The sequence below is a fragment of the Frieseomelitta varia genome, unplaced genomic scaffold, assembly GCF_011392965.1.
Source record: "Frieseomelitta varia isolate USP_RPSP 00005682 unplaced genomic scaffold, Fvar_1.2 scaffold_977, whole genome shotgun sequence".
NCBI classification, from domain to species: domain Eukaryota; kingdom Metazoa; phylum Arthropoda; class Insecta; order Hymenoptera; family Apidae; genus Frieseomelitta; species Frieseomelitta varia.
In genome coordinates, this window is record NW_025110786.1 from 48983 (window position 1) to 67528 (window position 18546).

General features: G+C 36.9%; 2 long non-coding RNA genes across 2 annotated transcripts in view; one reads left to right on the top strand and one right to left on the bottom strand.

Annotated features, from left to right (window-relative positions):
- Positions 1 to 1955: 1955 nt before the first annotated feature.
- LOC122538278 overlaps positions 1956 to 18546 on the bottom strand; it is an 18637-nt gene continuing 2046 nt past the window's right edge. The window contains exons 2-3 of the long non-coding RNA XR_006308824.1: positions 7770 to 7771; positions 1956 to 2059 (exon numbers count right to left, since the gene is read on the bottom strand). This is a non-coding gene — a long non-coding RNA (uncharacterized LOC122538278). The remainder of the gene's footprint in view (positions 2060 to 7769; positions 7772 to 18546) is intronic.
- Positions 2734 to 18546, top strand: part of LOC122538279 — an 18171-nt gene continuing 2358 nt past the window's right edge. The window contains exons 1-2 of the long non-coding RNA XR_006308825.1: positions 2734 to 4391; positions 5823 to 5832. This is a non-coding gene — a long non-coding RNA (uncharacterized LOC122538279). The remainder of the gene's footprint in view (positions 4392 to 5822; positions 5833 to 18546) is intronic.

Consider the following 18546-nt stretch of genomic DNA (forward strand, 5'->3'; position numbering starts at 1 on the left):
AAAGAAAATGAAGCAAGAGAAAATAAAAGAAAAGAAAGCACGAGGAGACTAACTCGTCGTCAGTTCCGTCCAACCGTATTTTTGTAAGGGAGAGAAAGTGCGAGAGCCACGCGAGAGGAAGTGTGAGTGTGTGTATTATTCCTTTTTGGTCATCGTCACTTACGGATGCGTTCGTTAACAATTTGGCTGCGAGCGTTGCAATTTTTTGACATATCTTCTGCCAAAATTTTCCAACTAATCGTTTCACGTTTTAAAACCTCTCTTCCATAAAAATTTATTACCAAGTTCCTCTGATCCAGATTAATAAGAATCTCTGCTTCACGTTTAATTTAATTATTTAATTAAATTAAGCCAGACCTTGAAGTTGAGCAAATTAATTTTACATTTTTTATACATAATTAACTTTACATTTTATATATACGCAAGCTGAAGTTTCTTTCCTCGCTCTTCGAAACTGAGAAATTCTTGTCAGTGGTCTCTGTTACACTTCACAACTGTAAAACCGACTCGTCAAAGAGTCATCAATTTTTGTGAAATTGCCAAGGATTAATAATCCTGAAAGATTTCTATCAGCCACATACTTATTATTAATCCAATGTATTCCAAACAAGAAGTGCTTTGCAGCCAAAATGTTAACGATGTTAACGAAAGAACGTTGAACGAAGCGCGTCCTCTTGTTCGCGTTTCCTCTTGTTCGACCACGATGTACATATACATAAATCGCCTTCGTTGTTTTAAGCCTTTGCACTCCTAACGAACAAATACTACGAGCTGTCTACGCTCAATTAATTGTAACTCGACACACCGAAACGGATATCGTAGAGCTTACGATTGTAAACTTAGGTTTAATCGAACGTAAAATATCTAGATATATATATAACAATTAACAACAAGTGATTCCGACTCTCCGCGTGTTGTGAACATACACGATATCATAGCTCGTAGAGATCGTTTTGTTATAATATTTTTTTTTTAATAATTTTTTTTTTTTTTTGGTTTTGTATATCATTTTCATCGTGCCAGTTTAATCGTACGTACGTAGAAAGACACTTTTGTTCTTTCCTTTTTCCTTTTAACAGTAAAAACTATCGCTACGCATAAGACGATCAAAGGAGAATCGAAAGTTCTTCTATCGTTTTCATTTTATTTTATGTTTTTCGTCTTCTTCTTTCGTATTTGTTAAGGGACGTCTCGCTTTGCGAAAGCAGCGAGTTTTATCGATCGTTACTAATAATAATCACGATAATAAATTACGATCACGCATACTTGTAATCGTACGAACGGTCTACGTAACACAATTAATTACGAAATGGTTACAGGACGAAGATTAATTATCATACGAGTTTATTAATCGTCTACTAGAACGTTCTAGTTTTGTACGTTAATGTAAATAACAATAACGATATTTTCTATATATATACATATATATATATATATATATATATATATTAATCGTACTATTTCCTCGTACTATTTGCGATCACACCAGTGCAAAGGATTAAAGGCCTGAACGCGCAGGGACGATTTTTAACTATTTTATATTGTCTATCATTTTTTTTTTCTTTTTTTTTTAACAATTTATGGGATACGGTACTACGTGTAAAAGAAATTTCAAAATTTTATTGTATTCGAGTACTCAACTTGAACCGATACATTTTCTAACGATCAGTAACGATACAATAATAATAATAATAATATAGATACACAGAAACGTAGATAAGTAGATCGTGCAGTTTTCAAATAACTTTGAATTGTTCGTTAAATTTACTTTCCTAATATGCCTAATTAGTGTTAATGCAGCGAGAGCAATGAATTGAAATAATTTTAGACTAGTACCGTCCTCTGTTCAATGTATTCCTATTTTTTAACACGTGACTCCAATTTTATTACAAAGAAAAAAAAAAAAAAAAAGGAACAAAAGACATACAAAATATTCCATGGCGAAATTGACAAATTTCTTTCAGAGCATATTCAAAATGTCACTCTAAACGAAAGACATTATATAAACCATGAATTGAATTAGTATCTGTACAAAACAATCAAATGTCCTGAAATAAACCTAGAGACGAAATGATATCAAAAACGAAGACATGTTTCAAATAAGAAATTAATGAATAAATTAACTAAGAACACGTGTCGATTTATCATTTCTATATCTCGAAAACGTGATAACGTTTTTTCCATTTGAAATAATATTTTAAATATGCCGACGGAAATTTATGGTCTCGCGTTGGAATATTCTTGGCGTATTGATTTGTCAACTAAATTGTTTACAAGGCGTTAAAATCAAAGTATACAGAAGAGAAGGAAAACAATTTTGTAAGATTTTTCATAGTGAATTTAGTTGTGTGTCTCAACGAGTTTGCCTTTCTGACTGTCGTAAGATTTATCAATTCTCTTCGTTCCCGTACGGCGTTTCTCGTTCAAATGCGTAAAAAAAACTAATCGACGTTATAGCGTTTAAGGATCGGCCGCGAAAAACAAACTGAACGTCCGCGTACGGACAGTTCGCTAAAAGCAAATAATAATTCTACAGAAAATTTAGAACATTTACGTTCATTCCCTCCTTTCCATTCAATAGAAAATATAATAGTGCTAATTCCTTTCTCTTCATTTAGCAGAAATGATATCGGTGAAAGTAAAAAATTTTCGAGAACTTACATTTATATATATATATATACATATTTTTTTTCTACATAAAAATACGCTGATTAACATGTGAATAAAGTGGAATCTATAAGGTTCACGAGTCACTTTATGCACACAAAGTGTGAAACGAAGGAAAAGTCGAATCTCTGTTGTATCGTCGATGACTATCGTTCGTGAAACTCATCCATCAACTTCCGTCTCATTTTTTTTCTTTTTTTTTTTGTAGACGACAAAGGAGACACGAGACTTCAGGCGATTAAAAAAAAAAGGCAAGAGATGCATCGTCGCTGATCGCGATCCTTGCATGGAAAATCTCGGCAGTACGATCGAGATACCGTGAAATGTTCGTGCAAACATTCGTAATCCGTGAAATATCACGGCCGTTCTAAAACGAGCCACGCGTGGCGGCTGTTTGCATCTAGATTATGTATTCATGGGATTATAGGAGCATAGAGAGGGGTAACCGTGTCCTGCAACAACCCCTTCATCGATCAGAGAAATCATACCAGCGAAAGCTATCGGCTGAAACGAACTATCGTTGCATCGAAAACAGTCTTTTTTTTTTTTTTTGTCTCGAGTGAATATAAATTGAAATGAGACAGGAAGAACTTCCAAATTCTATATTTGTACATTTTCTATTGAACGTTGTACACGTTCACGCGTTTGTGAGAAATTTACAGATGTATAATATAATATTTTTTGACAGACACTGTTACACATAGCATCTGTTTCAAACTCCAATAATTGTCTGACTTCAATTAAGTGTTGAGCATACCAATCGTTTGCATTGCGACAACGAATTCAATTCGTACCAACTGTTTGCACAATGATCAATTGACTCAATTTAAAATAGTATCTTTTATAATATTTAACAGGTCGAATTCAATTCGTACCAACTGTTTGCACCAATGATCAATTCACTCAATACATTTAAAATAGTATCTTTTATAATATTTAACAGGTCGAATTCAATTCGTACCAACTGTTTGCACCAATGATCAATTGACTCAATACATTTAAAATAGTATCTTTTATAATATTTAACAGGCCGAACAAGTTTCTATCCAGATTTCACTTCTTTAATTCCTTATGAAAAAAGATAAAACTGCATGAATATTCGCAAATCCAAGTATTTCAATGCTTCAGAGTGCTTCGAAAGATCAAATTTAATAGAATTCCTTGATTTCAAGCTTCAATCCAAACGAGCATGTATGCTTGAAAATCAATTTTAACATGATATAAATGACATCCTTCGATGTCCTCTCCCTTAGTGAAGTGATGTCACTGAGATGTTGTGCGAATATGAATTCAGTAGGAATTTCCACGCTTCGTTCTTTACTAAATTGCCTTTGTTCTTAGGTAATGTGCACTAATGTTGCGACGGTGAGTCAGGTGCACTGTCCGACAGACAGAAGACGACGAGGACGAGGAATCCTCCCACGTGAAAGGAAGACCGGCCTGTTCTTGTTGTGACGGAGATAAGTTAAGCCCTCTTCTTGTCGCCACCTCGAGCGTCGAAAATGCTGTTTTCTCACAAAACGCCGGCAACAATACCATCAAAGACGACGTGAACGACGTGGACGACAGGGCTGGCCCCGAGTAAGCGGATTATCCCTAACTGTAGAAAGCGATACTCAAACACACCTACGCTCGGCGATCGATGATTCGTGTATACATCGGCATCCGCGTCTTTTATTGTCATCGATCTTCAAAGCCGTTCCTCCTCTCTTTTCTTTTCCTTCGTTTTTTTTTTTTTCTTCTTCGCGTCTCTCTACTCGTCATCGTATACTCTGCAGTATGTAATCACTATCTGTTGGAGATCTTCTTCGTGGAGAGGAAGAAAGCTCATTCAACTCTCCATATTTTTTTTTTTCCTTTTCTTTTCTTTTCTCTCTTCGTTTCCTTTGTGAATGATGCTGTGCGTGCACGATGCAGCATGTGTCGATAGTAAAGATTTATAGGTTGGAGCTTTAGAAGAATGAAATATGACAGTGTATGTCTGATGTAGAAATGATTGTAATATTGATTCATTGGTGTGTTAAATTATCACGCGATTTATATGTTTTCTCTGTGGACTGGAATATTTAATTTTTATGGTAGTTGGTTGATCTAGTTTATTTAAATGAAAACGCCGTTCGGTCGAAGATCGAACGGTGGAACGACGTGTAAAGTTTGATGTAAAAATGATTGAAAAGTATAAACAGAAGAATTTACCGTGTGTTGCTTTAACAGTAAACGTATTGAAGAAAGAATAGATTAAAATAGTAGATATTTTACAAAAATTTACATATAATGTGTTAAGATATTATGTATGTGAGATTTGAAATTTTACAAAAATTTACATATAATGTGTTAAGATGTTATGTGTGTGAGATTTATTTCACTTATTTTTACGTTACATCAGAAATCAGAGAACAACGAACGAAAATGTCCATGAATATTTCATCGTAGTAAAAACACCGAACTTCTGTAGAACATAACTCACATACATATATATATATATATATCTTCGTGTCGCGAAACATCCCCTAACATCTCCTCTTGCGTTCTTCTATTTTAACGCCGTTTTTTTTTAACTTTCTTGGAGAAAGTTCTCTCAAACTGTACATCATGTGTGAATAATTCCACCTCCTGAAACAAAGAAGGGAGAGAAGCGAGTAGGCGAAAAAGGAACGAGGTTTATACGCAAGCGAAAAGAAGTACAGTACTGCACGAAAGTCTAATACCCTTAGCGATCAAGCTAGATAATTATAATTATTCTCTTTGAATTTGTTGCGAAATACTTCAACAAATAGATCGTTAAGACTGATCAAAATATAAGCTGCGAGATGAAGTAATGACAAAGAAGCGAATAAAAAAACATACAGTAAACTTTTTACAATTGAAGAAAAAGAAAAAAAAAAACATCACAGAATAATTCAACGGTGTGAAATCTCCACTCTCGCAATGCCGAGTTCGTTTCTCTCGAAGATGTTTTTTTTACATTTCATTTCGAAGATAAAAACAGTCTCTCCACTCGGAAATTTTGTCCGCCCTCGAAACTCTTGGCGAATGATAAAATTGCTCGACAGTTCTTTTCCCATCTTAAAATAAACATCGCCCGAAAACTTTCTCCGCGGTGCTGTACAGAAACGTGGAATACGAAAAAAGGAAACGAAAGAGAATAGGAAAAGAGATGGAAAGGTCCGGGAGAAACGCGAGAAACTCGAACGAACTGGGCGACCCAAGGGGGAAAGGAAGCAAAAACGAGAGAGGGACCATTGTGCCGTTGCTGTCTTTTGCAATTTCGACACACGACACGCGTGTTCACGTACACGCACGGACACACGCGACGTTATAGAGGACCAGTCGAATACTGTAGAAATCATTGGCTCGTAAATATAACGGTGCCAGGGGTTGGATGGTGGCCACCCGGCGATGGGATTGGCTAATTACGGTGCACAGGGGTGAAACTGACGTCACTGGGCGTGCACGAGCTACGATTGGCCATAGGTAAGGGATGGAAGCTGCCGCGAGGGGTGAATCGGTCCCCTCTTTCGTTCCTCGTCGCGCATACGTGAAACACGTAACGGGGTGCACGTGAAATTTTTAGCAAGAGGGGACGACGCGCCGAGGAAGGGAGAGGATACGTACCCGCGGGATGAAAAGGGGACAAAGGACGAGAGGGAAGGCGGTACTTTCGCATAGTTAATCGATAGTATCACGTTTTTCAACTATTGTCTAGGCTCTTGCGTCTGTCGTCGACAGAAAATTGAAACCGTGTTCGTATCTTCTGCACGCTGCGCGGACTAACTCACGTTTAAGTATATTTAAATGTAAAACCAAAGGCAAAACAAACGATAAGTTTATTTACCTCTTGGTAATTTTTATCCGGTGAGTTCAAGAGAAAAAGAAAGTGACGGGTTGTCGTATACGGTTCGGTCACTCGTTATGGTCCGCGGATCAGTTTGCAAGGGGTTAAGGATCAATGTTCCATTAGTAAAACGAATTTCATTTCTTTTTAGTTGATTTACATTATCGTGTTTTTGATAACAGGACTTTGGTTAATTTTAGCTTTAGCTTCTTCGTCATTGTTCATTTCATTCACCGAAATTTTATGATTTTACAGAAGTCCAGAGAAACTGGAATAGAGATTGCTGTGCGTGTGAGAGTATTGTATTATATTACATTATTATATTAAATGAAAGTTCCAATAATTTGTTTAATATTTGTTAATAGAAGTATTATATATCATCTCAGTGTACTCATATAGCAAGTTATAGAATATAATTATGTATAGGTATATATTTTTATTTCAGCCTCATTGGCCTTGAAATTGACTTTGGTTTTTACATTGCACAATTCTCGCATTGCATTCATCCTAGCTTTTACATGTTATAATATTTACATAATATTTTTTATATCCTATATTTATATTTATCTTAACTATGCTGTTCTTTTGTCTACTTAAGTGTCTTAACCTAATTCTTTCATTTTATTTCATGTTTAGTTTGTTGTAGAATATAATTATTAGGGATTCCCGAAAATTTTCGAGAAATTTTGCTTTATCCTATACTTACATTTATCATAACTATGCTACTCTTTTGTCTACCTAAGTGTCTTAACTTAATTCTTTCATTTTATTTCATGTTTTGTTGTAGAATATAATTATTAGGGATTCCCGAAAATTTTGAGAAATTTTGCTTTATCCTGTACTTATATTTATCTTAACTATGCTACTCTTTTGTCTACTTAAGTGTCTTAACTTAATTCTTTCATTTTATTTCATGTTCATTTCGTTATAGAATATAATTATTACGGCTGTGCGGGATTCCCGAAAATTTCGAGAAATTTTGCTTTATCCTATACTTATATTTATCTTAACTATGCTACTCTTTTGTCTACCTAAGTGTCTTAACTTAATTCTTTCATTTTATTTCATGTTCATTTTGTTATAGAATATAATTATTAGGGCTGTGCGGGATTCCCGAAAATTTCGAGAAATTTTGCTTTATCCTATACTTATATTTATCTTAACTATGCTTCTCTTTTGTCTACCTAAGTGTCTTAACTTAATTCTTCCATTTTATTTCATGTTCATTTTGTTATAGAATATAATTATTAGCGAAAATTTCGAGAACTACTCTACAATACTGTACAGCAGCCTACAAAATATGTAAATACACAGTTCAGGTTCTTCTGCCAGTGAAGTTATTGGAAACACGGATTCTAAGAATCGTTGTGACCTGATGTAAACGAACGTGCGACTGCGTGCTTATTACTTGAATATTATGTACGCTGTTGAGCAGTATCGCTGAGAGACTCTACAAGTCCGGACGTGTATTTCAAAATCTGTGTGTCAAATTCAATATTAAAATGATATTTCGGCTTCTCGCACATCCTCTAATAATTATTACTCGTATGTGCGAGATGAACGTAAAGAAGAGAAGAAAAAGAACTCTTTTCTCTGGGTTTCTACGTCGTACGATTTAAATAACAATGGCGTTATTACATATTTCGCTGGATACGAGAAATGGTTGTAATTCTGGACAGACGTCGGCCAGGTTCTCGAAGGAATGTATGAAAAGGACGAAGTAGGAAATGGCCAAAAGTGGAGTCCTAAAGTGTCGGCCGGGAGTCACGATAATTCAAGGAGGTCACGCACACGCCAGATGGATCCCGTGTTCTCCGTTACTCTGCATGCGTGCACAACGCGTGGATTTCGTTGGACCTCGGCACGATATTTGCAGCTGGCAGGCGTACACGTAAGGAACGAGCTAGCACGTGCTGCTTTCCGTCAGCGTGTACACACGCCGGTAAAGACTCTTCTAGAATCTACGAATTTAATTTGAACGTTAAAAGAGTTTAAAAGTTCTTTTACCAGGATGAAAAAATGGAAATAATCCTCTCGTTTTAATTCTATATCTCTGACGAGAGTTGTTGACGAATTAATTGACAGTTGTTAACATTAACTTAAGCGTGTTAAATTCTTGTAACGATCCAAGTTGTTCATGGTGTTGTGAATTTTCCGGAAAATTTTTCTACTCTTTTCTGAAAACTTTATTAAAGATTCGATAATTGTAGAATATAACAAAGGCATCGTTAAGTTCCTTGCATCATTTATTATCAAGCTTAGAGCGGTAAAAAATTAGGTTCAGTTTTCCTTTATGGTCAGTGCCATAATATACTATATATATACAGATGCTTAATTAATTAGTTAATTTTCTTGACAATCAAATTACATCGATATTGTGTAATAAAATGTATTCTACGCTTAAATTGTATGTTCCGCTATTTAAAAAGGCAAAGAAACAGCGTTTTCACCGGTTGTTCCAGTGGTGGAACTGCAAATTGTTGCCGGCCGCATTCGCGAGCCGACCGATTACGTTGAAATAATGTCCCGTGACACGGTGAATTCGCTCCAGCGAATTCAGCGAGCCGTCCAGCATCCGTACAAGGCGAACCGTTATCGTCTGGCCACCGCGTATCCTCGACAGCATTGTCAACCGATGCGCGTGGTCGGCGATCAACGTGACGAGACCTTGCGTGTGCCTCTTAGATATAGGATTACGGTATCGATATCGAATTATACGCCGTCTTGAATCGATACCGGTGGAAAAAAAAACTCGCCCAACTTCTTCTCTCCGCTTCTTTGAGAGACGGCGGGGCTGGAGGATCCTCCTTCGTTCGACTTTAAAACCCTGTTGCGCTCCTCGGATTTTTCACGTCTGAGTCGAAATCTAAAATCCGCGCGATGCGGATTTTAGATTTTTAGATTAAAGAATAATCTAAACGTTTGCTTAAAAAAAAAAAAATCTTAGATTTCCAAGTACAGGACATTTGAAGTGGTGAAAGCGAATTTTATATCGATTAAAATTTTAACTAGATGATTCTCAGTGTTTCACGAGCGTATGTATTAATTACATGTGCAAATTTTTATACATCTTGCGAGAAAGAAGAGATAAAACACTCTCTATTCGTCACTCCAGATGTGGTAATTAGTACAAGTAAGAGACATAGTTTGAAACATAGTTTTTGCTACTGCGCGTTTAGACAAAATTGTAACAATCCGTTAATCCGGTTATTCTAAATTTAACACCTACATACAGAGGTGTTACAAGTTTGCAAATATCTTCTTGCGAGCGTGTTGAACAAGACGCTTCAATGAAAGTTGGAGAGAAAGGAGGTAGAAATGAACGCGAACGGTTGCAAAACGCGAACTGGCAAGTTTCTTTTATGCGGTTTCGCGCTGATGCCCCGTTGCCATTTTCTCGTCGTTGTTCTCGTTGTTGCTCATCGATGCACGATCGCCATGACCAACGTCCTCCTCTATTCACGAAGACAAAGTAACCGTGTAATCGAGCCTCTCCGAGGAAGCTTCTTCCGATCCGCTATCTCTTTTTTTTTTTTCCCTTTTGTCCCTTGCTCGCTGGTTCCGTTCCTTTTCACTCCGTACACTCCGTTTCGTTCCACTTCCGACGATCAGTTGAAAAACGGATAAACTGGATTAAATCCAATTAACTGGGACGTGGGACTAAAATTTTACGCTATACGTATGAAATATCACCACCTGCCATGATTTTTTTTAGGGGGATTCTATAATTTTGAAAATTTCTTAAAGATGAGATGTATCGTTGTAATTTCTTAGACGATTGTTCGCGAATTTTAGGATTATTTTTTTAACCACTTGCGTTGGCAACCGATTGCGGACCATAACGAGCGACCAAAATCGTACACGATAATTCGTCGCTTTCCTTTTGAACTCGTCGGTACGATATCGCTGGATAGAAATCATTGAGAAGTAATAATGACATTATTTTAAAAACTATAGGAAGAAAATAGAACAACATTAACAGTATAGTTGGCGACGTCTATTCGAAGTATTTAACTTTTATTTTCAGAAATATTTTTACTCTCAATTTCAATTTTCAAATATTGAACAATAATTTCAGTAGTTCACGTTGAATCATTGAAATCTAGGATTTTTAGTTTGATTTCGCTTGTTTTGCTGGCAATAAAATTTAACCAATTGCGTCGGCAACCGATTGCGAACCATAACGAGCGACCAAAATCGTACACGATAATTCGTCGCTTTCCTTTTGAACTCGTCGGTACGATGTCGCTGGATAGAAATCATTGAGAAGTAAATAAATTTAATTATTTTGCTTAAATTTACTTAAAACTGAGAGAACGTTGCAATTTTGGGACAAAAAGTTCTCGATGTGTGTCGTTCCAACGCAAGAGGTTAAGTACACGTACGGTAGAATTTGGTAAATTTATCACAAAAATCATCCGGCAGAGAAGAATCGTTGAATCGTCTGCGAATTAGCTTCGTTAGTTTTAGTGTTAAGAAACTCCTTGTAATAAAAGTTGTAAATGAAAATGATGAACTAATGGTTTCAGTTGCTGAAGTGACAAGAGGGATCCGGTGTAAGCGCAAGGGAAAATTGTACCACTCGAGGAATCGTGACTCCCGAGGCAGTTCGTCGCGTCAAAATAAACATCTGCGTGCTCGGTCCTTTGAGGATCTCTTCAGAACTCTTTGGAAACCTCCGTGAAGAGGTCCTGAAGGGTCAGCTTGCGCAAATAGGATCGACAAACAGACACGAGAACTATTTTCTATTTCCGGCCGGAGCACGCGTGGTAAGTCAAACAAGTGATCGATGGATTGACCGCTCCTCTTTCAACTTTCACTCCGTAATCCTGGAAAGCAGTTCAATATTTATCCAATACGTTTCGAACTATTTCTCAAACACGGTTTTCCCTTGATCCCTCTTTGCTTTTGCACCTTGTTCAAACTGTTTTTGTAACATCCAGACACGGTTTGTGATCCCTTTGCATCTACGAAACGAAATATTTTTTTCTTTCTTAGTACGTTATTAACAAAATTGCGGTATATAGTTTTTTTTTTTTTTTTGGTTTTTATTTCTATAATAAAATAAAAATTGACATCGTCTATCCACGGATTTAAAATGAATTGAAATTCTTTATCCAATATCCTTCGAATTTCTTCCGAATTTTTTCATTAATCATCGATTAATGTAAGTTAAATCAAAATCTGTTTAATGATACCTCACTAAACTCAAGTGAGTTTAACAATACCGCTATTGGAATCAAAAACAATACAAATTAATCCATCCGTGGATTCAGAAAAATGAAAAATTCTCTATTAAATTTCTTCGATGATAATTCATCGATCGTGAGCTGTCGTAACTCAAGCAAGTCGAACTGGAGTTAGATAGAAGCAAAAGAACCAATGGAACGAATTCAAAGGAAGAAGAAGAAGAAAAAAAAAAAGTATCCGAAGAAGGCGCTACCCTCCGCAGTGCCATTTAAACGGTTTAACGTGGGTGTAATTGAAAAGCGCGTAACGGCTGATTACGAGTTCCGGAAGGGGCCTATTCATCCGTGCGACACAAAAGTACGACGAAGACAATGCTCTGCTCCCGGCACAAACACGGGCATCGCCTTGATTAAAATGAGAATTAGGGAAATAAAGCTGCCTAGTACTAATTGCGCCTAGCAGCTTATCGCCTGACCTTATGTCGACCCGACGAGTTGGCCCTCCAGATTGCCAGTTAACTTTATGAGCCCTGACATCCACCGACATCGTTCGAAAAAGCGCTTGGGAAACAGATTTGCCTCTCTACTGATCTCTACAGTTAACAAGAAAAGAAAAGAAAGAAAAAAAAAAACAATCTGTCGACATTGTTGAAATGACATTGGCTAGGTTTGCTACTCCTTTTATTTCAGATGAAATATATTTCACGATGGAAATTATTACACGTTAAAGTGGAATATTGTTAAAAAGAAGCAATAACGCGTCAATCGATTATCAAATGAAATTATAATCACAATATAGGTTATTGAATGCCACGTTTTTAAAATTGTCCCCTGGTACGGGAACAGAAGCTCCGTTCTATTGAAAATTATTATATTTTGTCACATTATCCACCATTTCTCACTTCGTGGGAAGTCTCGGCTCACCTTTGTAAACGGGATAAAAAGTGTAACACGTTGTCCGATGACGACGATCTTTTTATGAACCCCGCCCCCGGTGCCGGAACGAATGGCAGACGATTAAATCCTCGACTGCACGAGTCATCATCCAGCTTCCCTGAAAACCGAACAGATTCAATTGGAACATGAAAACTTCTAACCTGAACAAGGTTAAATCCATCTGAAGCATCCTTCTCAAGCGTTGTAACGGAAAGGGAATGAAGAAAAAATTGCAGAGTCCAACACGAGAGAAGGTAAAAAGAAAGAGAAGAAAGGGATGTAACTCGTGTCGAGATGAAAGAACGAAGGGAGACAGAGGGAAGATTTCCACGGGGGTGGGTTTTTAACGAGAGAGGGTGCATCACCTGGTTGGACCATCCATCACGCGAAGGAAGAAGGGCTCGACAAAAACGTATATATATATATATATATACACACATATATATATATATATATATATATATAGCGAGGGAGGGCAAAAGAGACGAAGGGACGACGATATCCACAATTTGTCCTCGTCACGTTTAACGCGGCCGCTCTCGGAGGCACGCAAAACGGCCGAAAGGGGTTGCAGGCCTTCCTGCACCCGGTTATAACCTTGTTACATCGACTATATATTATGTGCGCCTACCTACGTAACGGGGAGGCGACGCACAGCGTGTCCATTAACTCCTCGTCGCAGGATATTAACGTTTTGTACATTGTTCACCGTGCAACCGTTCCACGGGGCGGAAGATGGGGCTCGTAAAGCGCAGCCGGTGTCCGCACTATCCACCCACGTTCACATTCCATCGTGCGTCGCTCATCTTTTCACTACGATTTTACAATTACTTTCAAATTCATCAAGTTTCACAAACGTTCACTGACGATGTTCCGAGTGAAGTTTTTTCCCAGGTCGTTTGGTTTTCGTTTACTTTGAAGTGTAGGTTATTTATTCAGGCACGTGCATTTTTTTTTTTTTTTCCTCGATCTTCCTTCGTCCCTGCGTTTTTAAGAAAAGCTGAAAGATGGGAATGTTGGTGGAAACTGGAAAGAATGGAAATATTTTAAGGCAGTAAAGTTCAATTACTTTATGAGCTAGTGGGTTTCTTACTTTGAGAAGAATTGTTTCGTGAATGAAAATGTTGCAGCAAAATTTTAGGTGCCAGAAGGTACAGTTAGTCCTTATTTTTATAACATCGTAAAAAAAAGGAAAGTTAGACCTTTAACTAAAAAGGAAAATCATACAACGGTTCTAAGGGGTCATTGTGGGCTATATATTTCAATCTTCAAGGCCACTGTAGAAAAAAAAGTATCCTCGCTATTATTTTTCAACAATTTTTATTATTCAACAATTTTTATTTTTCGACAATTTTTATTATTCGGCAATTTTTCATTAACATGGGTACAGCCATGCCCCTTCGCTGTAAGATACAGCTGTAGCTATCGTCAGAGATATTCACTTCCGACTAACTCTTAAAGTTGTCCAATTCAAACAACCGATTCTCGGACTATAGATAAGAAAACATGGAGTTCGCCGACGAATCTGTCTAACCAGCCCAGAGTTTAGTCAACCCTAACACGTTCCACGTGAGTGGACTTCGGCCTAGGACTTCCTGCGGTGGTCCTGTCGGCTCGTGACACGTTTTTAGGACGAGTAATTTTAGACCGTTGCTCGCCCGTCTAAAATCGAATCCCGCGTGAAAAGGAGACGGTATTTCTCGGTAGACGGAGACGATGTCGCGGAAAACGGTCGTCGTTTCCCACAAGCGGAAGGAACGTCGTTAATCGGGACCCCTCCCCCCCCGGTTCGAGCAGCCAGAGCAGACATCAGAGGCGTCTGGCAGAAGAAACAAACAGTACGGAGCGCACGGTGCCTTTTATTATCGGCGTAAGCGCGGTTTTATTACGACGAAAAACTGTTTGGACCGTCGTCGGAGAGGGAGGCTGCTACGGGCTCGTAAAGCCAAAGCTTTGACGGCTGCCGACGGCGCGTTCACATTCTCGCGACTTTTCTTCGACGTCCGCTGTACGTGTGTGTGGCTTTAATGAGTATTTACGTGGTCTTTTCCTTCTTTTTTTTTTTTTTTTTTTTTTTTTTTTTTGTAGCTGTTCAATCGCGACGTTGCTTCTAGAGAAGGATGAAACAATCGAGGCTGATCGCTTTGTTTGATGAATATTTAAAGTAGCCAACTTGTTTAAAAGTTTCGGACTAGATGTAAGATGATTCTCGATAATTTATTGAGATAATTGGCTAAATTAGAAACGAAACCATTAACATGGTAACATTAAGTAGTGAATTCAACTCGTCTCTTTCAACTTAATTTGGTGTTTAATTAACACAGTAGTAAAAAATTCATCTTTGTGATGAAGAGATAAACGCGGTATAATAATTATACTGAAAAGGAATGTTATTTGTAATTTTGACGGTATGTTTCGTTATCAAAAAATACACGCTAGATGTTAAAAAAACAGATATTACAAAGATCTCGCATCTACAAATTAAAAAAAAAAAAAAAAAGAAAAGTGTGTCGGATTGACACGAAGATCAAATGAAAGTAAATTGTTCAGTTAAAGGACACGTGCGTTAATTGCTTAAGTTTCTCTTCCAAAATAATCTAACATTTGACAAAAATAGTGTATCAAGTTTCACACAAGAAGAAGAAAAAGATCGAACGAGTGTAAGATGAACGAAATAAAAATCTCGAAGTCCTGTTTTCTAACAATTTACAATGCAACAGACTAATTCGCGCCGTTAGAAGCATTCCACAGTAAAGAACGATCGCGCAACGGGCAATTTCGGTGTTTTCAATCGACCTGCCAGTGAAAGAAAGGGGCCACGTCCGGCAACGGACGTCCAGTTCGCAAAAATTAGGTAGATACAGCGAAAATTACCGGTGCGATACGGATGGGCGGTCAGTTTCCTTCGTGAATGGCCGAGTTTCCACCGTGAATGATCGAGGAGAAGGCTGACCATCGTTCATTCTCTCCCCGTTGCCATTTCGCCCGAGTTGAAAACGTTTGCCACGACTCGCGATTCCACGTTCACCAGAACGTGTGCGTGCACGGGGCGCAGCTGCGTTGGTTAATTGACAGAAAGGGCACGCCACGGGAAGCACCTTGTAAATTTACCCCCACCCGTGTAATTCGATCAAGAACCCCGTTGACTCGCGACACTGTTGACATTTGGTTATTTTGACGTCACGCTGCGCAACCATCGATTCGAGTGAACTTCCACGGAGCAATGGCACTCGCAACCCTTCCACTTCTACGGGGGACTACCACCCGTGGACACCGCTGCTCCCGGCGAACTTGCGACAGGGATGCTCAGGAATTAACGGACGCCAGATTGAAACAATTGTCCCGCAATGAATCGGAGATATTTCTCTCTTAGAGAGAGAGAGAGTTTGTAATAGGGACACCGTGAGCGTCGATATTTTCTAAATACTATGTCCTTTGTCTTATTAGTTAAGTGGATTTATATATATATATATAGTTACATTTTGTATTTATTATTGTATGTATTATATATATATAACTGTAATTTTTATGCACGATCGATATAATCTAAAAAATATATTAATTAATATATATATATATATAAATTTGTAAAATATAAAACATATTTTATTTTATAATATATTTATTTTATAAAATATGAAATATATAAATTTATATACACATATATATATATATATATTGTAAAAACTGTAATTTTTACGATCGATATAATCTAAAAAATATATTAATTAATATATATATATAAATTATATTTTGTATTTATTTATTCTTTGCTGCTGTCAAACAATTCTTTTTTTCTAAGACGCGACATATTTATTTTTTTAAATTTTCTTTCGTCCGTCGCAACTCTTGCGCTGAAACGACGTGCCACGAACGTCGAGAATTTTTTTTTGTCCCATTGTAACATTCTCTCAGTTTTGAGTACATATATCTAAATGTATACCCAGGTAAAACAAATGATAAGTTTGTTACTTGTTATTTCTATCCAGTGATGTCATATCGACGAGTTTAAAAGAAAAAGAAAGCGAATTGTTGTATATGGTTCGGTCACTTGTTATGGTCCGCGAATCGGTTGCCAGCGCAAAAGGGATCCTTTGGAGGTGTAATTTCTTTTTTTCAATAACTAATTTTTATACGCGTCTGATATAATCCTATTTTTAACCCTTTAAGGATTTTTTTTTTAAATTCTTAATTCAGGTGTCACACATACACGTTCAAAAAAAAAATTAATTAATATATATATATATATATATAAATTTTGTAAAAACTGTAATTTTTATGCGCGGTCGATATATTTTTAACCCTTTAAGGATTTTTTTTTTAATTCTTAATTCAGGTGCCCCACACACACACACACACACACACGTTAAAAAAATATGTATTAATTAATATGTATATATATATATATATAAATTTGTAAAATTTAAAACATATTTTATTTTATAATATATTTATTTTATAAAATATGAAATATATAAATTTATATACACACATGTATATATATAAATTTTGTAAAAACTGTAATTTTTATGCTCGATCGATATAATCTAAAAAATATATTAATTAATATATATATATATATAAATTTATAAAATATAAAATATGAAATATATAAATTAATATATATACATAAATTTTAATCCTTTAAAAAAGCCTACTGAATTTTGAGAAACTGTGTCTTCACTTCGTTATTCTACCTTCTTACTCTTACTCTTACTCTATAAACATTTGTAAATTTTGCATATATATACAAGGAATCATACCTACAAATACGCGTAATATCACAGAGACGGACCATGAATGATTAATCGAAAACCATGTCGTTACGTACGCGACACGAGAAACTACACGTTTCATCTGTTTATTTGTTTAAAGTAAAAACTAACGTTTCAAAAAAAATGTAAAAGAAACATCTTCAGGATCCCTGGACTGACGACATAGACCGAGAAATCTGAACAAACAAATTTCGTGCAAACGAAGCGATGTAAGAGAGTAAGATGGAGTACGAGAGACGGAGTAGCTCGTAAAATCGCGAGCCGCGTCGGCCGGTTTTTCAAGCCTAATGGAATATGATGTCAAGCGGCGCTCGCGTTGTAAATCTCGATGAATTATCGTCGTTTAAACGACTGTGAAATTAGCGGTTTAGCGAGCCGCGTCCTACGGGTTCCTCTGCGCGTAGAAGCGCACCTCGTAACTGTCTTCTAGGTGCTAAATTTCGCACGACGGCTAAAATCCCTGGACGGGAGAGTGGTTTCTGCGCGAATTCGGACTCCCTCCGTTACCTTCGAACGAGTAGCGCGATTTATTCACTGTTTGTGGCGTGGAAAAATATGAATTTAATCCCGTTATCGAAGGTTTGGGTTTAGGCTCGAGTTTCACATTTCTGCGAACGAAATTAACGAGATTGAACTCGTTTCACTCGCTGAAGAATTATAATAAATAATTTAACAGACTCGTGAGTACAGAATATACACAGGAATTCCAATCACGAAACTATCAGTATAGGAAAAAGTCTGGTAAAAGATCAGGATTTCGAGTTTTATCATGACGATTTATTCACTGTTTGTGGCGTGGAAAAATATGAATTCAATCCCGTTATCGAAGGTTTGGGTTTAGGCTCGAGTTTCACATTTCTGCGAACGAAATTAACGAGATTGAACTCGTTTCACTCGCTGAAGAATTATAATAAATAATTTAACAGACTCGTGAGTACAGAATATACACAGGAATTCCAATCACGAAACTACCAGTATAGGAAAAAGTCTGGTAGAAGATCAGGATTTCGAGTTTTATCATGACGATTTATTCACTGTTTGTAGCGTGGAAAAATATGAATTCAATCCCGTTATCGAAGGTTTGGGTTTAGGCTCGAGTTTCACATTTCTGCGAACGAAATTAACGAGATTGAACTCGTTTCAC